The 17,169-nt window shown below is 42.4% G+C and overlaps 1 long non-coding RNA gene across 1 annotated transcript in view; it reads left to right on the top strand.

Annotated features, from left to right (window-relative positions):
* LOC147756578 (uncharacterized) overlaps nt 1-17,169 on the top strand; it is a 55,541-nt gene that overhangs the window by 14,560 nt on the left and 23,812 nt on the right. The window contains exons 2-3 of the long non-coding RNA XR_015323533.1: nt 278-337; nt 5,264-6,430. This is a non-coding gene — a long non-coding RNA (uncharacterized LOC147756578). The remainder of the gene's footprint in view (nt 1-277; nt 338-5,263; nt 6,431-17,169) is intronic.

Genomic DNA, 17,169 nt, shown 5'->3' on the forward strand with positions numbered 1-17,169 from the left:
TATATTATTTGACTATATATATTATATTATATTATATTATGTTCACGAATGTAGCATGTTGAAACGTTAATATCATGAAACCACTCCGCTTTGGGCAACCGCTCTTAGATCATTAAGAGCAAAACTTCACGCCAAAAAGCTTCCAGGTGCCATTGCCAGGGAAGTTCATAGTGACAACCTTGATAGTACTCCGATGTGCAAACATCACACATTTTTATATTTAAAAGATGTTTCTAACCGTATGTATCTTTTTGTCTTGCTAAAACATTCATTGAAGAAACATTGAAGAGGAACTTGGTGCAAGGAACGCCATGCACCTAAAACGAGTAGATTTGAGGCAAGTAATTTCTCAGGCTCTAAAAAATATTAGAAATAATAAAACGCAGAAGAATAGGAAAATGTATTTAAAATAAATAAATAGACGTATCTTGTATTGATGCATTGTATGAATTAATATATTAATGTAATGCCGACATTATGTGACTGCCATTATAACACAGTTGTTATTATTAGTACACAAGAACCAACACATGCGGGTTGTTCGAAAGTCGTTATCTCAGTCAGTTACTGTTATAGCCTCTCTCTCACTAGACGTGACGGTTCTGGTTGGTTAATTGGTAATTAATATGGTTAATTTGGATCAGAGTTGACAATAATATCATTTTCAACTTTCAAATAATTGACAATTATAGAGAAATTACTCACTGGATCCTGCGTGCGCGCATTCGACCGAGATCCAAAATACGAAGAAGTCGTGGATTTCATGTTTACCAGATTCCAGCTCGTTGGCTGTCTGCAAGCCGCATTCAGCACTTGGGCCACAAGCCGCCAACTGCAATTCTACTATAGAGCTACACCACTTCGTTGAGGTTTACGAGTAAATGCTTCTGTGCGCGGACTGGCAGGCGTATTGCTTTGATCCAATACCCCAGTGTAAAGGTTACACTTTCTATTTGTGTGCGTCTTTAATACCAAGAAATGTATAGCCAGTGCGCTGAACTTGTACTTCATCATCATCATCATCATACTGCTTATCTCATCGTTTTTGGCTTGATTCAGTAATGGATATGATCGGCACCAGCGTGCTCAAGATCGCCGGTTTTTTTCGGCCAATTTTCCTACGTAAATAACTATTGTCGTCATTTTGATGCTATAAAAGTTACTTTTATACGCCGAACAGACAAGGATTTGTATAAAACAGCGATTTTCAACTGATTAACTCTGATTGTTCACAGTTTGGCGACAAGTCCTTCGATGGGAACCTTACAACACGAAGAGGGGGCAACAGAGCATTTCGGTCCACCATCGCATCATTACGCTCGGAAATATTTCAGTGCGTGCTACATTGTGATAGCTGCCGGCTTTGAACAAGCTGGGCGGAGTCATATAAACCGTTTGAGCATTGCTCATGTAACTTATTGTGGTCGTCTACTGCTTAAAGATATGCAGTATGCGATGGGCCATTTGCAATTTAAAGGGCAGTTATTTTCCACTGCTAGCTCTGTTTTTTCGCCTTTCAACGGCTACCGATCCGTAGTTTGTTTGACCTATCGAAAGAATTTGACGTCCATTACGCTGCCTTCCAAACCTTGTGTGAGGACTTAAGCAAAGTCGGCGTCAACGTCCGCCTGATCCCGATCCTGTGTGAACTCAGATCTAGGCGGATCGCACGGCCGCCACCCAGTAAAAGTCGCCAGGCCATAAAAGGAGTTCAGCACGATCTTTGGAAATCAAGCGAAAAGAAGTCATAACAACAGGCAATTCAGGTTCGTTTCTTTGGACTTTTGATATATTGCCGATGATCACTCGTCGTCCTTCCGTGCACCACATGATCTTAAAACGTCATGCGCCGAAAGAATCCATGAAACTCTCAGGATAGCTCACTGTGGGACTCGTTCGTCATAATTTTTTAAATTGCAGTAAGTTTTGCTCGATCGCACGTGGTGATCTACGTATCTGTTTGTTTGTTTGTGTGTGTGGGCGTATGTTTGCTTAAAATCGTTACAATCGTTTACGTGCAGGGTAGGTTCTGACCGGTTTTTCCTACATACAAGTCCATGAAAAAGAAGTCATTGAGTGGGGTTGAGAAGTCTCCCATAAGTACAAAGCAATATATTACAACTACTTGTGCTTGTATACGGATACAAGAACATCGCGCTCGGTTACATACTGAACCAGATGCTTTCTCCAGTAAACGACTCCGTTAGGTTATTTCTCGCGATGTTACTTTCTCCACTCCCACTGACTTCGACCACGCGCCTAATTTGACGCACAGCGTACTGTATGTGTGGCATCACAATGTGTATATATATGTATCCACGTCGAAATTGATGATCGTGATCGAAGTTGTACTCCATCCATCGGCCGCAGAAACACACGGGCACTGATGCCCACACCAGCATAGCCACTGCTGTTAAGACATAACGAGACAAAGCATCTCGCAAACCTCTCGTCGTACGTACTCCGTTATAGAGAGGGTAGATATAGTCAGTTACTCAATTTCCCTGTACCCACTCGTTCGCCCATCCGTTCCCTTCAACAGCGGCAGCAGCAGTCGTTGTAATAGCAAAAGTATTTCCCTTCTGGCAGTCGGGGGCTGTCGGCAGAACTCTTGTTATTTGTTAGCAATCCGTAATAGCAGCAGCAGCACCGGGTAAAGCAGGCAGGCAACCGAAGATTACTGCGTGGCCTGCCATCGAGTCGCTGCTTCACTTCGTCTTACTCTTCTTCATACATCTTATACGTCTCTCCGCGTTTTTTTTTTCTTTTCTCTATTACGCGCTCTCTGGAATAGCGAGTGAGGGAGCAACTAAACGACTGAGAATAGAGACATAGAGGATAGAAAGTGCCTGCAACCGCCGGGAACGCCAACTGTAACGCCCTAGCACACGAAAGCCCCCAGCATCTGTACTGCGTCTGACGAAGCGGATATATTGGCCTTTCTTAGACCAGTAGCAGCAGCTAACACTGAGAACTGAAAAGCAGCAGCAAAGCCGAAGGCAGAGAAGCTTTAACGGAAACACTTGAGCGATTAGCAGCGCTCAGCCTAGCAGGAAGAGTAGCATGAGAGTTCTTTCGTGCACAGTAGATGCCAGCAGACAGGCAGGCGGGAACTCCAAAGTGTAACTGAGAACGACGACGAAGACTGAAGAATAATTCCCAAGCAAGCAAAGAGAACAAACAGGGTGAGGCAGATCGTCAAGACGGCAAGAAATTCAATGCGAAAATCAGCTTCCCTCTCAGGCTTTACAACAAAACAGTCACGAAAAGGCACGAGGGTGCGCAAAAGGACTCAGTCAGTAAAGGTGTGGACGGAAAAATAAAGAAAACCAGAGGAACTAGCAGAGATTTAGCTGCCTCGTTCTAGCAGTGTTGTTGCCGTAGCAGCTGCCTCTGCACGGTTCAGCGGAAACCGACCGGCTCACTAGCTAGCTACCACAACGACTAGCGTCAACACAACTAGCCTTGTACCTGCAAGTAACCAAGCTTGTTGGCTGTCGGCCGGCGTATAAAGCCAACTTTCCAAAGCCAAACTGTTATACGTGGTTCGGCTGTCCTGTAGTCGGGCGGGCAGACTCGAATCGAGGTCGGAGTTTAACCGGGAAGAAGGGGTATAGGGGATTGTGGAAGGCTAGTCTTACACTGCAGCGCCTTTGTGAAACGTCTTGTCACCCAAGTCTCGATTCAGTAAGAAGAAAAGTTAGCTGGCTACTCAGGCAGGTCAATGAACGAACGAACAAACCGCCTGGCCGTCGGGCCGACAGACTGAAGGACGGTTAGTCACTGCAGATGTTCGCCGTTTCTTGTCGGCCTCCTGAGAACCAGAAAACGAGGAAAACCAGCGGTTGCCGAGACGCAAAAGGGACTGGGGCCGCTCGGCCAAACAGCAAACAGCAGCTAGTAGAAGTAGCAGCATTAAGACCACCGTTGTTATTTAACACCAACAGCCGGTCCATTGATTGACGTGATGACCGAAGCGAAGGTCGACAACTGTAGTTATTCCAAGGAAGAAAGGAAAAAGCAAACAAGCAAGATGTAGCGGATTGTATTGCGACAGTTTCGTTATGTCACCGTTTGAGTTTGGCCCTCAAGAGCAGATTAACAAAAGTATACAATCATCAAGATGCTGTTGTCAAGAAGTTGGAGCCCAGAAACGTGGTGTCAGCGACGGGCTTCGAGAAGTAGACCGAAAAAGCACAAAGGAAGGAAACAGGCTGATGAATTTTGAACTCTAAAAGCAGCCAGAAATGATCTAAACAGAATGCGTCAAGATCAATGTACAAACTACATGTGTATGAGTATAAGCTAACGTAACAGTGCTCATAAATTTATCGTAGCCATAGTTTCTAGTATTTTGTTAGTATGACAGTGTTTTTAGACAATTTTTAATTTGTTAGTAACTGTTTGCCATAGACATTTAGTAACGGAATCAAAGTTCAATAATTACAAGGGTAACCTTTTGTAATAGATTTTCATATATATTCTGTAAAGATGAACTCTATTTCCATGTTTTATTCCGTAAGTATATATATATATATATATATAATAAGGTTTATTTTAAGGCGAAAAAAGAAACGAAGTTTATTTTAAAACAATAAGGAAGGTAAAACAACACAGGGAAATGTATCTCGGGGGAAATTAAACCTTGGTTGAAATTCCACCTTCCCTTAAAGATACAAATTAAATTTTGACGTTATCTGAAATATTTTTCATCAAATATCAATTTTGTTCGTTTTCGCCTTAAAATAAACCTCATTGTTTAGATATTTACTTACAGAACAAAGCATAAAAATAATTTGCACATCATATTACCTAAAAAAACCGCTCAACTATAGTTAGTCTTGCATAAGACTGCAAAACCTCCCATGTACCTCATTGATTCATAGATATTCGTTATTGGTGATAATGAATATCTGGAGAAATTTGCTTTATATACACATTATATAGACTGCATTCTTTGGCCATATCTAAAAAATAGAAGGCTCCTATAAGCGTTGTGCATTCCTATTAAAAAGGCTTAATTCCCTGGAACTTGAACTAAAATATTGTTCGTTGCGCATCATATCCCATTTGTTTTTACAGTATTTCAATCATACGTCTATGTATTAAGTAGGCTTAAATCCGCTTAATTTCACTGTATTTTTCCCTCCATTCGTTCTATTCATTCAGCTTCTATAAAACAATTGACGTGAAATCAAACTAACTTAACATAAGTACTTAACTATAACACTTGCGATACCACTCTCGTGCTGTTCATTTCCAGATCCCGAAATGGTTAACTGCTAGTGGAGGTTAAGGCAAAGCGCACTTAGGACAAGCTGAAAAAGAACGACCCAAGTAGTGAACGGTTGTAAACTTTGCCAGAGTCCCTTAGTTTTTCGGGCCGTCTCGCAGATCCGCACCTTTGGTCTGCCTTACATTTCGCCTTATTTTCCGCTTTCTGCTGTGATAATACCTGTCTGCTCGGAACGGACGGAGCTCCCTGTTGCGATGATGAATTTGCTTCCGGTAAAGTGAAATGGCGGAGGAGAATGCGACGTAGAAGCGGCGGCCAAAGAAGCAGAAGTGAACTGAAAAGCTACGTAAAACGGCAGCCGGCCGGAACTTCATATGAGGAAAAGGAAAAAAGAATAGAAATGGAGGAAGCAGAAGGAATCCAACGAATCGAACAGGAGGGCAGTCTGCGCTGCAGTGCACAGAGAAAAGGAGTGAAGCCGCGCGCTGCTCTGAACTACACGAAGGGAAGAATTCGATCAACCTCTTTTTGAATGACCCTAGAGGATCTTCAGCCAAGTTTACCATAGAGAGAAAATGGGAAGGGCTGCTATGGCGACGGGCAACTAAAGGCGGGGCCTGAAAAGATGTCGTGGAAGATCAGTGTGAGGCCAATGTGTGTGTGTGTGTAAAAAAAAAGGCGTCTGTGGCCTGATGAAGCTACTGGTGTATCCGTATTCTATGGCAGGAAAAGTGAACGAGAGAGTGGCGGTCGTAAGTGTAGTGGAGAAGGAGCCTCGGTGAAAAAAGGAAGAAAAAATTCAGGTCATTAGAACGACGAAGACTTCTTGAGCACTGACCGAAAGTGAGTGGTGAGAAGTGCGGTGGCCCATCCGTCGTGGCAGCAGGAGCAATGGCGTCGATAGAAACTCAACGGCGAACCTGGTCGGCAGTTGGGTTTGATGTCGTGGTGTGCCGATCGGTTCCTGGGCCGTCTGCACTCTGGTTTGAGAAGGAACCCTCTCCAATCATTGAATTGAGAGGGCTGCCTTACTGACCGCCTCCAGAAAACGAAGGACTCGCCGGCACTGTTTGCTCGTCATACGTTGTAGGAGCAAGTCTGTATAGATGGAGAGGGCATGTAAGTGAGTGAGTTAATCTGTGTATGTGACGGATACAACCCCCTATTTGATGCGGTTTTCTTCTTCTCCATAACGTGAGTGTTCTCTGCAGCAATGCCAGACAGCCCTTTGGCTACAGTATATAATGGCCCCATCTGTTCTTGAAAGAAATTTTTAAGGATGCGTCTGGAAGTGTCAGCGATCAGTGGGAATTAGTGTACCAAACACTTTAAATCTTCAATATAGAATCGATAGATAAGAAAAAAAATTAGATCTAGTCAATAGAACGTGGTTAAAATGTAAACGGTTGCTCAATTGCTTGGCTAAATATATTAATTATATGGTAGTCTTGTAGTTATTCATAATTTGCATAAATATGATTTGTAAAATGGGGTATTACCTGTTAGCCTCGTTTTACATTAAACAGCAGTGTTCTGTTGTTTGTTTGTTTGTTTGTTCTGTTGAACGTGAGTTCTCCCACTGGAAAACCCATTAATCAATGTGATGTTTGAGTACAGAAACTGCTTGTGATGATAACATCTCAACGAGATGGTATCGTCGCTGTTCTGAAAGTCTGCAGCATCTCGTTACGACTCGGTCATCGGCAAACTTACGCGCGCTTTCGATTATAAGTTTGTTTCCTATATAGGTATCTCTATCTGAAGCATTTACGTTTCGCACTTACATTCCAGCACGCCTCAGTGACATTTTCCATTTTCTGATCGGAGCTTCGAGTTTACAAACAGAGCGGCCGTTGTGCCGGATGGCGACTAATGTTGATCCGCATTTTGTTGACTTTTGTGAAAGTTACATTCAGTACCATATTTGTAGTATTTTTAAGAAAAACACAGTCATAGGCAGGTTGATCGTAGCAGTGGTGCCATTTGTGTATGTACAATACAATACGATTGACTTCATTGTAGCTTAACAAAGGGACAACATAGACCCTATTGTGGAAACGATTGTAATGTTCAGTGTTGTAGAACACGTATCAGAACTATCGTATTTTAGGACAAAGTTGCTAAAATATATTTTCTTTGACATCTGATTTTACAATAAGTTAATATTCAGCTAAATCTCTAGGTAGAGGATATGTTTTTTATGTATCTACAAAGATAAATTAAAACCTACTGGCATCAGTACTAGCATACTCATGCCAATGTCTGCTTAGATATTTGCGAAAGCAGGATCCGACCAATTTTCGCAAATAAAATAACTGTATTCATTACTGAACTATCAGATTAGGTCAATTCTGAAACGATAGTACGTACCTTCTCATCGCTGCGTGACTGCTAACTGTATAAAAGTACATATAAGGACAAAGCTCCTTGTGGAAACCTGTTGATCAGAATTTCACTATTCAGTTCCCCTGTACTTGCCTCAATTGTGCTTCTGTAACATGTAAATCGGGATCGACAAATGTCCGGTAGAGAGGTTCGTTAAAAATCTGTAAAAGGGCTAAAGACAAACGTTATCTGTGATGTTTGCTTCTTCAAGCGTACCTCGTAACGCAACACGTATTCCCTTAGTGCCGAACTACTCGTAACTAATGAATTTCAGCGATGGTTTTTGTTGGACTGTTTATTCTGTGCGACGTACCAAGCGCGTATAATTGCTTTATACCTGAAATTTTACAAAGAAGACTTGCGCCTCTGCGGCGTTGTTTCACAGATTTTTTAATCGAAGAAACAATATGTTATAGTTTGTTGATAAATATGGCACACTATTTTAAATCGAAGACCTTAGGGAACCTATTTTATTTGAGAAGATAAATTATCGATTGATATCGATGGAATATTTTATTAGAAAGCTAAGCCCTTATTTCAGCTAATTTGACATAAGGTTTGTAATATATATTAGCAGTGCATTGCCACACGAAGTGCAAACAGTAATAATAAACAAGCTACGTTGGAGAGACACATCCCAATAGCCATGAAATGTATTAATGATTATTTATCTAATTCGCTTTTCTGTTACAGTTATACTAGTTCTCTTAAAGCTATGTACACATAATCATATTTAACGTATCCACACTTCATATGTCATCATGAGGTCGTCTTTCGGTACTCGCGAGGTCAGCGATAGCAATATAGCCGCTAGCTGTTTCAATGAGTGGCTTTCAATGCAGAGAGCTTGCGTCAGAGAAAAGCTGCCCCGCGAGGGGATTTCCGATCCACTGCATAGTGAAGAGTGCCCTAGCCGACTAAGTAAGGCTTCACCAATGATCTGCAAGCCTTATAGCCCATCCTCTTTTATATAAGCTGCAAAAGGGTTTTCGTTTTAGTTGCTGCTGCTCTTCCCGAGATTAATGCGTAATGAATATAAGTAACCCGCAGAGAGAAACGGATATTTCTTTTCTACTCCGAGTTGCACTATCCTTTCTTTTCGTTATCCCTAACCAACCAGTGGCTTCGAACGTTTGTACGGGTCTGTCCTTCCGCCGATCGACGTATGCTCTATAGCAGAAAACGGCAACTCCGCGTTCCACCAAGGTTTCCTTCTTCACACATTCATGTTAGAGCAGCACACAGGGAACACTTCCGGTTTTGTTGCTAGGAGAGTGTCTTCTGCCCATTGCTCTGCCCAGTAGCCCGTTGCTTATTTGCCACGAACGAACGGGAAGCACTGCCGGGTTCTTGATGGGTGACTGGCGCTAGACCATTTAGCCCGCTTATTGATAGTTCCAAGCTCGCCTCGGCCTAGTCGTCGATCTGACAACGCTCTGTCTTTGCCAGCACATGAATAGAGCCTAACGCTTCTTAACTGGCGCTGCTTTGGTGACATCATTTACACCATTGTTCTCTCTTCCCTATTTCCACCATTCCAGCGAATATCTTCCGCATCTTGTACCCTTAATGATGATAGTGCTGTTGCATCGCTAGATATACAGACACTGACAGCAGCTATGAGATAAACGATCATAAATGTATTCATACGTGCCCGTTCTTATGTCCGCAGGTTTGCTAGGATCCGTTACCTTTGTACCATTGTTGGCAATTATTGGATATGCTCTCAAGATCCCGTTGCGTAAAGCCCAGACTGAAAATCCTATTACCCGTTTGCTTCATCTTGCTTGCAGGCGATGGTAGCTCTCGCCCTTTAACCTGTTTATACTTTTAGGTGGCCTTTAGACCTTCCGTTTTCTCCTAGTTCCGACTCCGTACCGATCTTCCATAGACGCCTGCCGGTTCCTTCCCTATTTGTAACTTCCTTCTAAAGAAGAATCGCCCCCTAAAATATCTCTTTTGTATCCCGCTGGGTGTCCTTCGACCTAACACCTCCACGCAGTTGTGCCTGCCCTCAAGTATATTGTGATGCGGCCATTACTGCCGCCGAAAGGCCCCAAATTTCCTTCATCACCGGAGACCCATAACGGCAGTGGCATCCTACCGTTGCAAGACTTGAAGCACAGCAGCGGCCTTGCCGATGTTGGCCTTTGTCTGCGAGCGCTAACCGGCAATGTCTTGGCCCTAATCTTTATATCGCCTATACTATTCGTAGTATAGACCTTGGTCTCACTACCGGCACTCCGGCCTTCGGACGTTGGCCGTTGAAATAAAAGAAGGCTGTAACCCAGTTTCTGGGTCGAATCTTCCCGGTCCGTGCGCACTATTCGACCGCTTCTCTGCCTTTACTGCCGCTTTCGTCTACTAATTGACCAATAGCCAAGCAAAGCGCGGCAGTGATGGTGGCGGCAAGATTTACGCCGTGCGGTCGCTTTGCCGTTATTAAGAAGCCACTGGTACACGTTAGCAGCGGCTGGTCATGCTGTTTATTTCGCCAGGCCGTAGCTGCGCAGTCACCTAAGCGAGGTACGACCAAACCCATCGTCCGTTCGTCCGCCCGAATCAGAGACAAAGCGTAAGTAGTTATTCGAGTTACCGGTAGGTCGACGAACTTTCGGTCAGCTCTGGCTACCATGCGGCAGCGTTTACCCGCTAGTGCTGCGTATGCAGGTACGACAGAGTACGAAAAGCCTGTATCTTATCTGCATACTTGTGCCTCCGTTGCTGTTTCCGTTCTGTCTGCTAAGCCATCTCGTGCCATAGCACTGGTTTGGTATAGGTTATCTTGGTCTTGGCCTTCGTCGTCCTTTTCGGCTTTTTGCGCGTCATCCGCTTTATCTCTTGTTACCATGTTCCTGCTGAGGGAAACGTTAGGGCAAGAGCAGGGCATCGATGGAAGGTTATTGCCTTTGAATAGCATACGAATCGCATCGTCGGCCGACCGTTAGACCGTTCATCTGTTGGCAAAAACAAACAAGAGGGCGCTTGGGTGACGGATGCCACTTTACAAGAATAAGCAATGGATGAGCTCAGACACGAAAAAGTGCCGGCCCACATTTTAAAGGGTTGAACTCGTCAACTCGGCGAGCGATACACGTTCCGATAAACCAACCTGGCGACGCCTGTACAAAAATAGACGCATTTTGCTTTATTAAATATTCAGTGAGTTTTATGGAAAGTTGCATGTTCGCTCCACTGTATGTAACGGGCCAGTATTGGAGTTCGTCGTATCGCAACGCTTTGGATAAAACAAATCTGCTCGAACCTACTAGAGATACTAGTCTATAGCGATTGGTATCAATGAGCTGATGTTTTGCAGAAAAATCGTTTTTACGCTACCTTTTCACCAGTGTCAGAAATTCACGGAATTATATTGATTTAACATATTATAGAAAAGGTCGCTTCGATGTAATGGACTGATAACTGATCATAACTAATTTATTCAGTTAAAAATCCACGATTGCAGAGGCCCCCTCGATTGATATAATCATCGAAGAACGCATTAGCGTATTCGTTACTGAAGGACAGCGCTATGTCCTCCACGGTAAAAATCTTTCTTCCGTTTACACCGACAGTGAAAGCAGTCGGTGTAACCAAAAAGATGATACATTGAATGTTTTCACGGGACAACATGAAACCCCTGACGTTGTCTGCTTTTGATGGATAGCTCAAATAGTCTTACTATAGTATTATTACGTCAACATAGTTCAATAAGGTTCCATCGTTAAAGGCTTTATATTGAATATTTCAGCTCATCTGGCTGCGATAATTCCAGCCTTTCATCTATACCACCCACCCAGAAAGAATATCGGATAAAAGCAGCTTTCTGACAGTTGTTTCAAGCTGTCCACATTTCGATGCATATTTACATGCCCATCAATGGCCTTCGGGCTAATTCGTCAAATGTTCAGGCCCGCGATGGTATCTTCATCGATCTGAGGAAAAAAATATGTCATCGTATTTGATTTTTAAGGCAACAAAAGCAAATCGAATTGTACTCCGCGGCATTTCGTTCCGTGTGCCCGAATATCTTGAAATATTCCAAAATCTCGAAACAGCTTAATTATACACAACGAATAATGTCCAAGTGGAAGGCGCGGGGCCTTCAGGCTCAAGCCATTACAGATATGCCGTTATATAATTTATCTCCGATCTCTGGTCGAAGCAAACGGGCGTGAATCGGTGGAAAATGCGACTCATTTTCGCTATGCTACAGCTAACTACGCTGACTGAGGTTTAGCTTTCCTGATTGGCTGGGTTCCGATGGCTATGGGAAAACTTGACAATACCTGTGGGAACTAAACGCTATCTTGTCTACCGGCTTCATTCAAATTTATTGACGGGTTGGCGTACTCTATCAACGATGGGAATGCGGTTCTGAATTCTAAAACACGACAGGGAACTTACGTTTCTTGGTTATGCCATTGTCTTGATCACTATTGGTTGTGAATAATATATAATCCTAGAATAGAAGAAAAATATGTAGTTTTTTACTCAAACAGTAGCATACGTGGCACCGTTTCCCCGGTACGCTCATTCAATCTACAGTATCTCTCGCATTTGACTGTACCAGATCCTTAGTGGTACAAGAGGAGACGAACGTCCTTCTGTTGACGAAGGTGTATAACATTATTTAGACGGTCATTGTAGTATATATGCAGTAGGTCATACGCTAAGAACACACGAATCGTACCCGTACAATAGTGAACTAGGAATGGTTTTGTCTCATAATATACAAATACACAAATTAGTGACTGGAAGCTAACCAGCTCGCAAGTCCAAGATAATTAGATACAGTAACGAGTTAAAGTCAATTCTTTCCTCTGAGGATAATTTGCTGTTTCTACATAAATGTGTCATATGCCTAAGCCTGGAAGCTTCCAGAGCGACACAGCTGCAGCCTGATAATAACCTCGTGATAATCTTTCTTGTGCTGCGTCCATCCGCATATAAACGATTATTAGACACGGCATAAACGGTCGTGCTTATTTCTATCACTATTACAAGTCACTTTCGAGAGTTCGCCACATTTATCAGGCATATACCTGCTCGATTTTATATAAATGGCGCAAGTAGCATGTATTTATTATTGAATCTAGACAGACGAAAATCTGCAAATATATGACTTGCTGTCCGTCCATCTTGATGACGACGTTATACGCTTCCGGTATTCTCTTCAAACTGATCCTCCAACGGTTGAAGCTTCTTGAAGCCAGATATGCATGTAACGGATAACGCTGCTTGCTTAAGTTCCGAACGTTCTCTGGTCCATTTTGCACGTCTTGTTCTGTTGCGTCAAAGCTGAAGTGCATGTCCGGACACGCGATATACAAAATACATGCTTGCTTCGTACTTGGTTCTACCTGTGGAACAATTTCCAAAAGCCTCGACCTTTCTGCGTTTTAACGTGCTGACCGCCCGGTCATCTGCGACAAACTCTAGTAATTGGCTTACCAAAATAACGGTCATGACGCTATATGAATGATGGACTATCACTATTATTGAAGCATCTTCTCCTGTCCAAGCAAGCACCTGTCCATACAACAGGATGCAGTCGGCATCACGTTATGCGGGTAAAGGGTAGCGACACCGGAAGGGTCGCTGCCGACGGATTTTCGCAATTTTACTGGAGCGTGGGGCGTAGTGACTTGAGCGTACGTAGACGATTTACAAAACACACGTACCACGTAAATCGTTATTCCCTAAGGGATACACGGCCTGGCGTGTACTATTGTGCAGTTTTACTCTTGTTAGCCTCATGATAGTACGGGTATACCAAATATACTATCATTTAAATATCTAGGACAAAGTAAAATCCGATTTTCTAGTGATCGTGAGTAAATGATTTACCGTTGCACAAATTGAATGAAAATTAGGTGTTTGCGGTACAGGACTTGTACTTAGTGCTATTGGTTTTTAGGTCTATCTAATTCAGTTGATGTGCCTATAATTACTATAATGAATATCTGTATGTTTGACAAAGAAGACTTCCTGCGTATTAATGAAAGCGATAGTGACATCTTTAGTATGCTCACGCAGCAGACTAACGTAATGCATGTTCAGGTTTTGCAAGACATTGATTTTTTACAAATGCTTATATATAAAGTTACAGCAAATAGCAAGGCAAAAAAACATTCAAAAAACGCTTTTAATTTCTGATTAATAGAATATAATAATTCCATAATATAAAGACGCATAATTTGTGAAATACTAGTGCATCAAAGTAGAGATATGATCCACCCAGCTAAGAGATAGCATTCAAAACATGGAAAACTCTACTTTTCTGTACACATATGAAAGGTGTTGGAATGAACAGCTGCCATTCGCTGGATAACATCGAAGCTAGGTCACAAAATTTCTTAATCAACAACGAGTTCTCTACCGCACTCAGACCCGCCAATTAAATTAAAATTATTAATTAATATTTTATTAGGCATGATGCTGGCTATGCTAGCTGGCCACTAATACGTTACAAAAACGTGAACGTAGAAATTCCCTCAAAAGCTTATTGAGTTGCATCACTTTCAGTTAACCAGAATGGTATTTTTTTAAAATTTAAATATAGCTACTACAAAGATCCGTCCGGACTTTGATCTAATTTGAATTACGCGTTGTTGACAATAAAGAGCAAAATATGCTAGTTTGACAAGATGAAAATCAAAGTACCTTCGGTTTTATGTGGGCCAAGGGGGCTATGCTGTGGCACTGCTTGGAGACAAACACAAGTCAAGCAAAAAAGCGTCGCGTCCTTGCAAGACTAGAAAATAAAAGTGTATGACCAGCAGGCCACAATCAGTCAGTCGGACGTTGAACAAGCCGATTACACACGGCTAAGAGCCGTTTTGCAGAACCCTCAGCCAATGTGACCCCATGCGATTAGTCTCAGTCAGCAGGACTTACCCCCGCCTCGCCTAACAACCATTATTAAGTGCTGTCGAATGTTCTAGTCTAGAACACTGTTAGCGATTATTGCGTTTCATGTACGCTTCGAGGTAATAGCACCAACATAGGCGAACTTCGGGCTCCCCCGACTTCACATCCACACACGGCTTCACATCCACACAAGCGCTCGTACGTACAGACCATTTGCCATCAAGCATTTCAACCACTCATGCTTTAAATGTCGGTAATGTTAAACTATGTGGCTTGCTTCTGACATAAGCTTTCTGTTTTTTTTTTTCTAAACATGAACCAAACAAAAATTGCCACGACGTTAAGGCTACACGCCAGTTCGACTCTGGCACCCAGAGCAGCAGACAATCGATCACGCACCATGGTGCGATCCATGCGACCGTGACGACGTTGAGGCACCAATAATGACAGTGCCGCGCGAAAGAAATAACAAGAACTTCGATATTCCTATTTACAGCATCGATAAGTATTAGTCAAGCGATATCGCACCAATCGGCCAATAGGCGACCACTGCAACAGAAACGCGCAGCTCAAAGATTTAGGGTTTCCAGGCTCAATACCTTAAGATTCAAGTGAACCCGCCTTTTTTGTCGTGCCCATACTGAAAGACTTGTTTTTCTACTACTGTCTTGTGCGTATAAGTAATTTTATTACATAATATTATGAAATTACAAATATATATATATATATATATATATATATATATATATATATATACGGCATTGAGAAAAATAGGCATCAAAACGTTTAGTTAGATGCTAATATTCCTCTCTATACCTTGTTATTGGTGAACCAATGACGCGCGTGCTATGAAGGCATTGAGATATTATGAGTGGCATGAACGAGGCACTGGAGTCAAGTGAGAGACGTGAAAAACTAAGGTGGGGGGCTTAATAATTTCGCCGTTTGCCGACGCTGATTTTAGGTAAAATAGGTAGCCCGAAGACCTGTAAAAGACGCGGTTGATACTTGCTGCTGCTGCTGCTGTCAGGACTATAAGTATATCTCACCGTTGTTGTCATCGTTGCGGTTGATCAGCTACTAAAGATTTTCTAGTTTTGGCTGTGATAAGCAGATTCACTCTGTGAATATTGTATTGACAGCGGGGTCTATATATATGTGTGTGTGTGTGTGTGTGTGTAATTCTTATTTCATCACTTGTGACATTGAAATTGTTCTTTTACATCAAACAAACGTCAGCGTGTACCGGAGCAGAAAACAGCCACCTGCCTCCTGTTAGGTCATATAGAAAGATAGCATCGACTATGATGTTTCTCCTGAATGTGGGTTCAGACGTCACGATTGTAGGTAGCTAGATGGTTGCCGTTTTACGTGCGGTACCACCATTAGAATTCCATCTTCCAGCGCGAAACGAAGTACGTCTACACCCAGAGTCGAAGCTAGACCACGACTAAGATTAGCAAGCAGACGTGTTACGCACTTAGCTATCGCGGGAACTCCCGAAATCTAATAAAATAATACATAACAACAACGAATGATCTACTGTTTTCATCCGTACAATTCCACGTTTCAAAAGACATCCAACCGCTCCATAAAAAACAGCCCAGTCAAAGCACAAAATGTTTAAGACAATCAAAGTTAGGCTTAACTTAGGCTTAAGTGTTTTCTTTCTTCTTGGACTATTTGTGTGCTGTAAATGGAGCAGTAAAACTGGTCGTATGACTCGTTTCATCAAATTGAAATAAGAGCTTTCCCATAAAACGAGAAAAGCAAGCCAGGGCTAAGGCAAACGGTCAATGGCTGCGCATTACGAATCTTACTAAAAAGGTCCATGAGTAAGGCTATTTATGCTACGATAGAATGTCTATTATACATTACGGCTATGTGCAGGACACGCCACGCGTTAACGCTTCAGGCATATTAAATAAGTTCTCTAAGCTGCTGTTGTACATTGAATATTCTATCAGTTGTGGGCACATATTATAAATTGAAAAAACACGTTGTGTACATCAATGTTGGAAACGATCGTATTAAGGTAACAATTTCAGTACTTCCGTATTTCACTTGTCTGTTTTTCTAATCCTTAACCTAAGAAGATGACTTGAACTATTATTTGCAGTCACGTCCATGAACAAACAACATAATGCACGGAATTTTACAATAGCTTATCTATGGTAATGTTTTTAAGGGATGGCTGAATCGCGTAGCGCATCGTATCGACTCGGCCTTAAGTGTAACGTGTAAATTTTCAAAATATGAACATATTACACATCAGTCATATTTGCTAACATACTTGGTGCTTTTAGGCCTAACAGTGTCGTTCCTGTTATAGCGAGTTATTTGGCAACTACCTAACTCTAGGTACTTAAGCATTATGTAAAAATCCTCAATCCATCTTCATTTTTTTCAGTGATACGTTCAGTTTTGTTTCTCTGCTCTGCACCAGCAGCCTATTGTGATTGGTTTTCGTACGAGCCAATAGAGAGGGCCACACAAAATGGGCTATCGGCAACTATTCACTTCAACATTGTGAACTTGCGGCCGAACTTAACGCTTCGGCATATTTGGGTCAATACCAACATGCGCCAGTTAGTACAGAAAACGATTAATGGCTTGTAGTCCCCTTGAGTTTTTCGACACATCTCAGCTGCCCGTCCAGGGCATCTATCTCTATC

Source organism: Varroa destructor, unplaced genomic scaffold (genome assembly GCF_002443255.2).
Source record: "Varroa destructor unplaced genomic scaffold, Vdes_3.0 BEIS01000003.1, whole genome shotgun sequence".
Lineage (NCBI taxonomy): Eukaryota > Metazoa > Arthropoda > Arachnida > Mesostigmata > Varroidae > Varroa > Varroa destructor.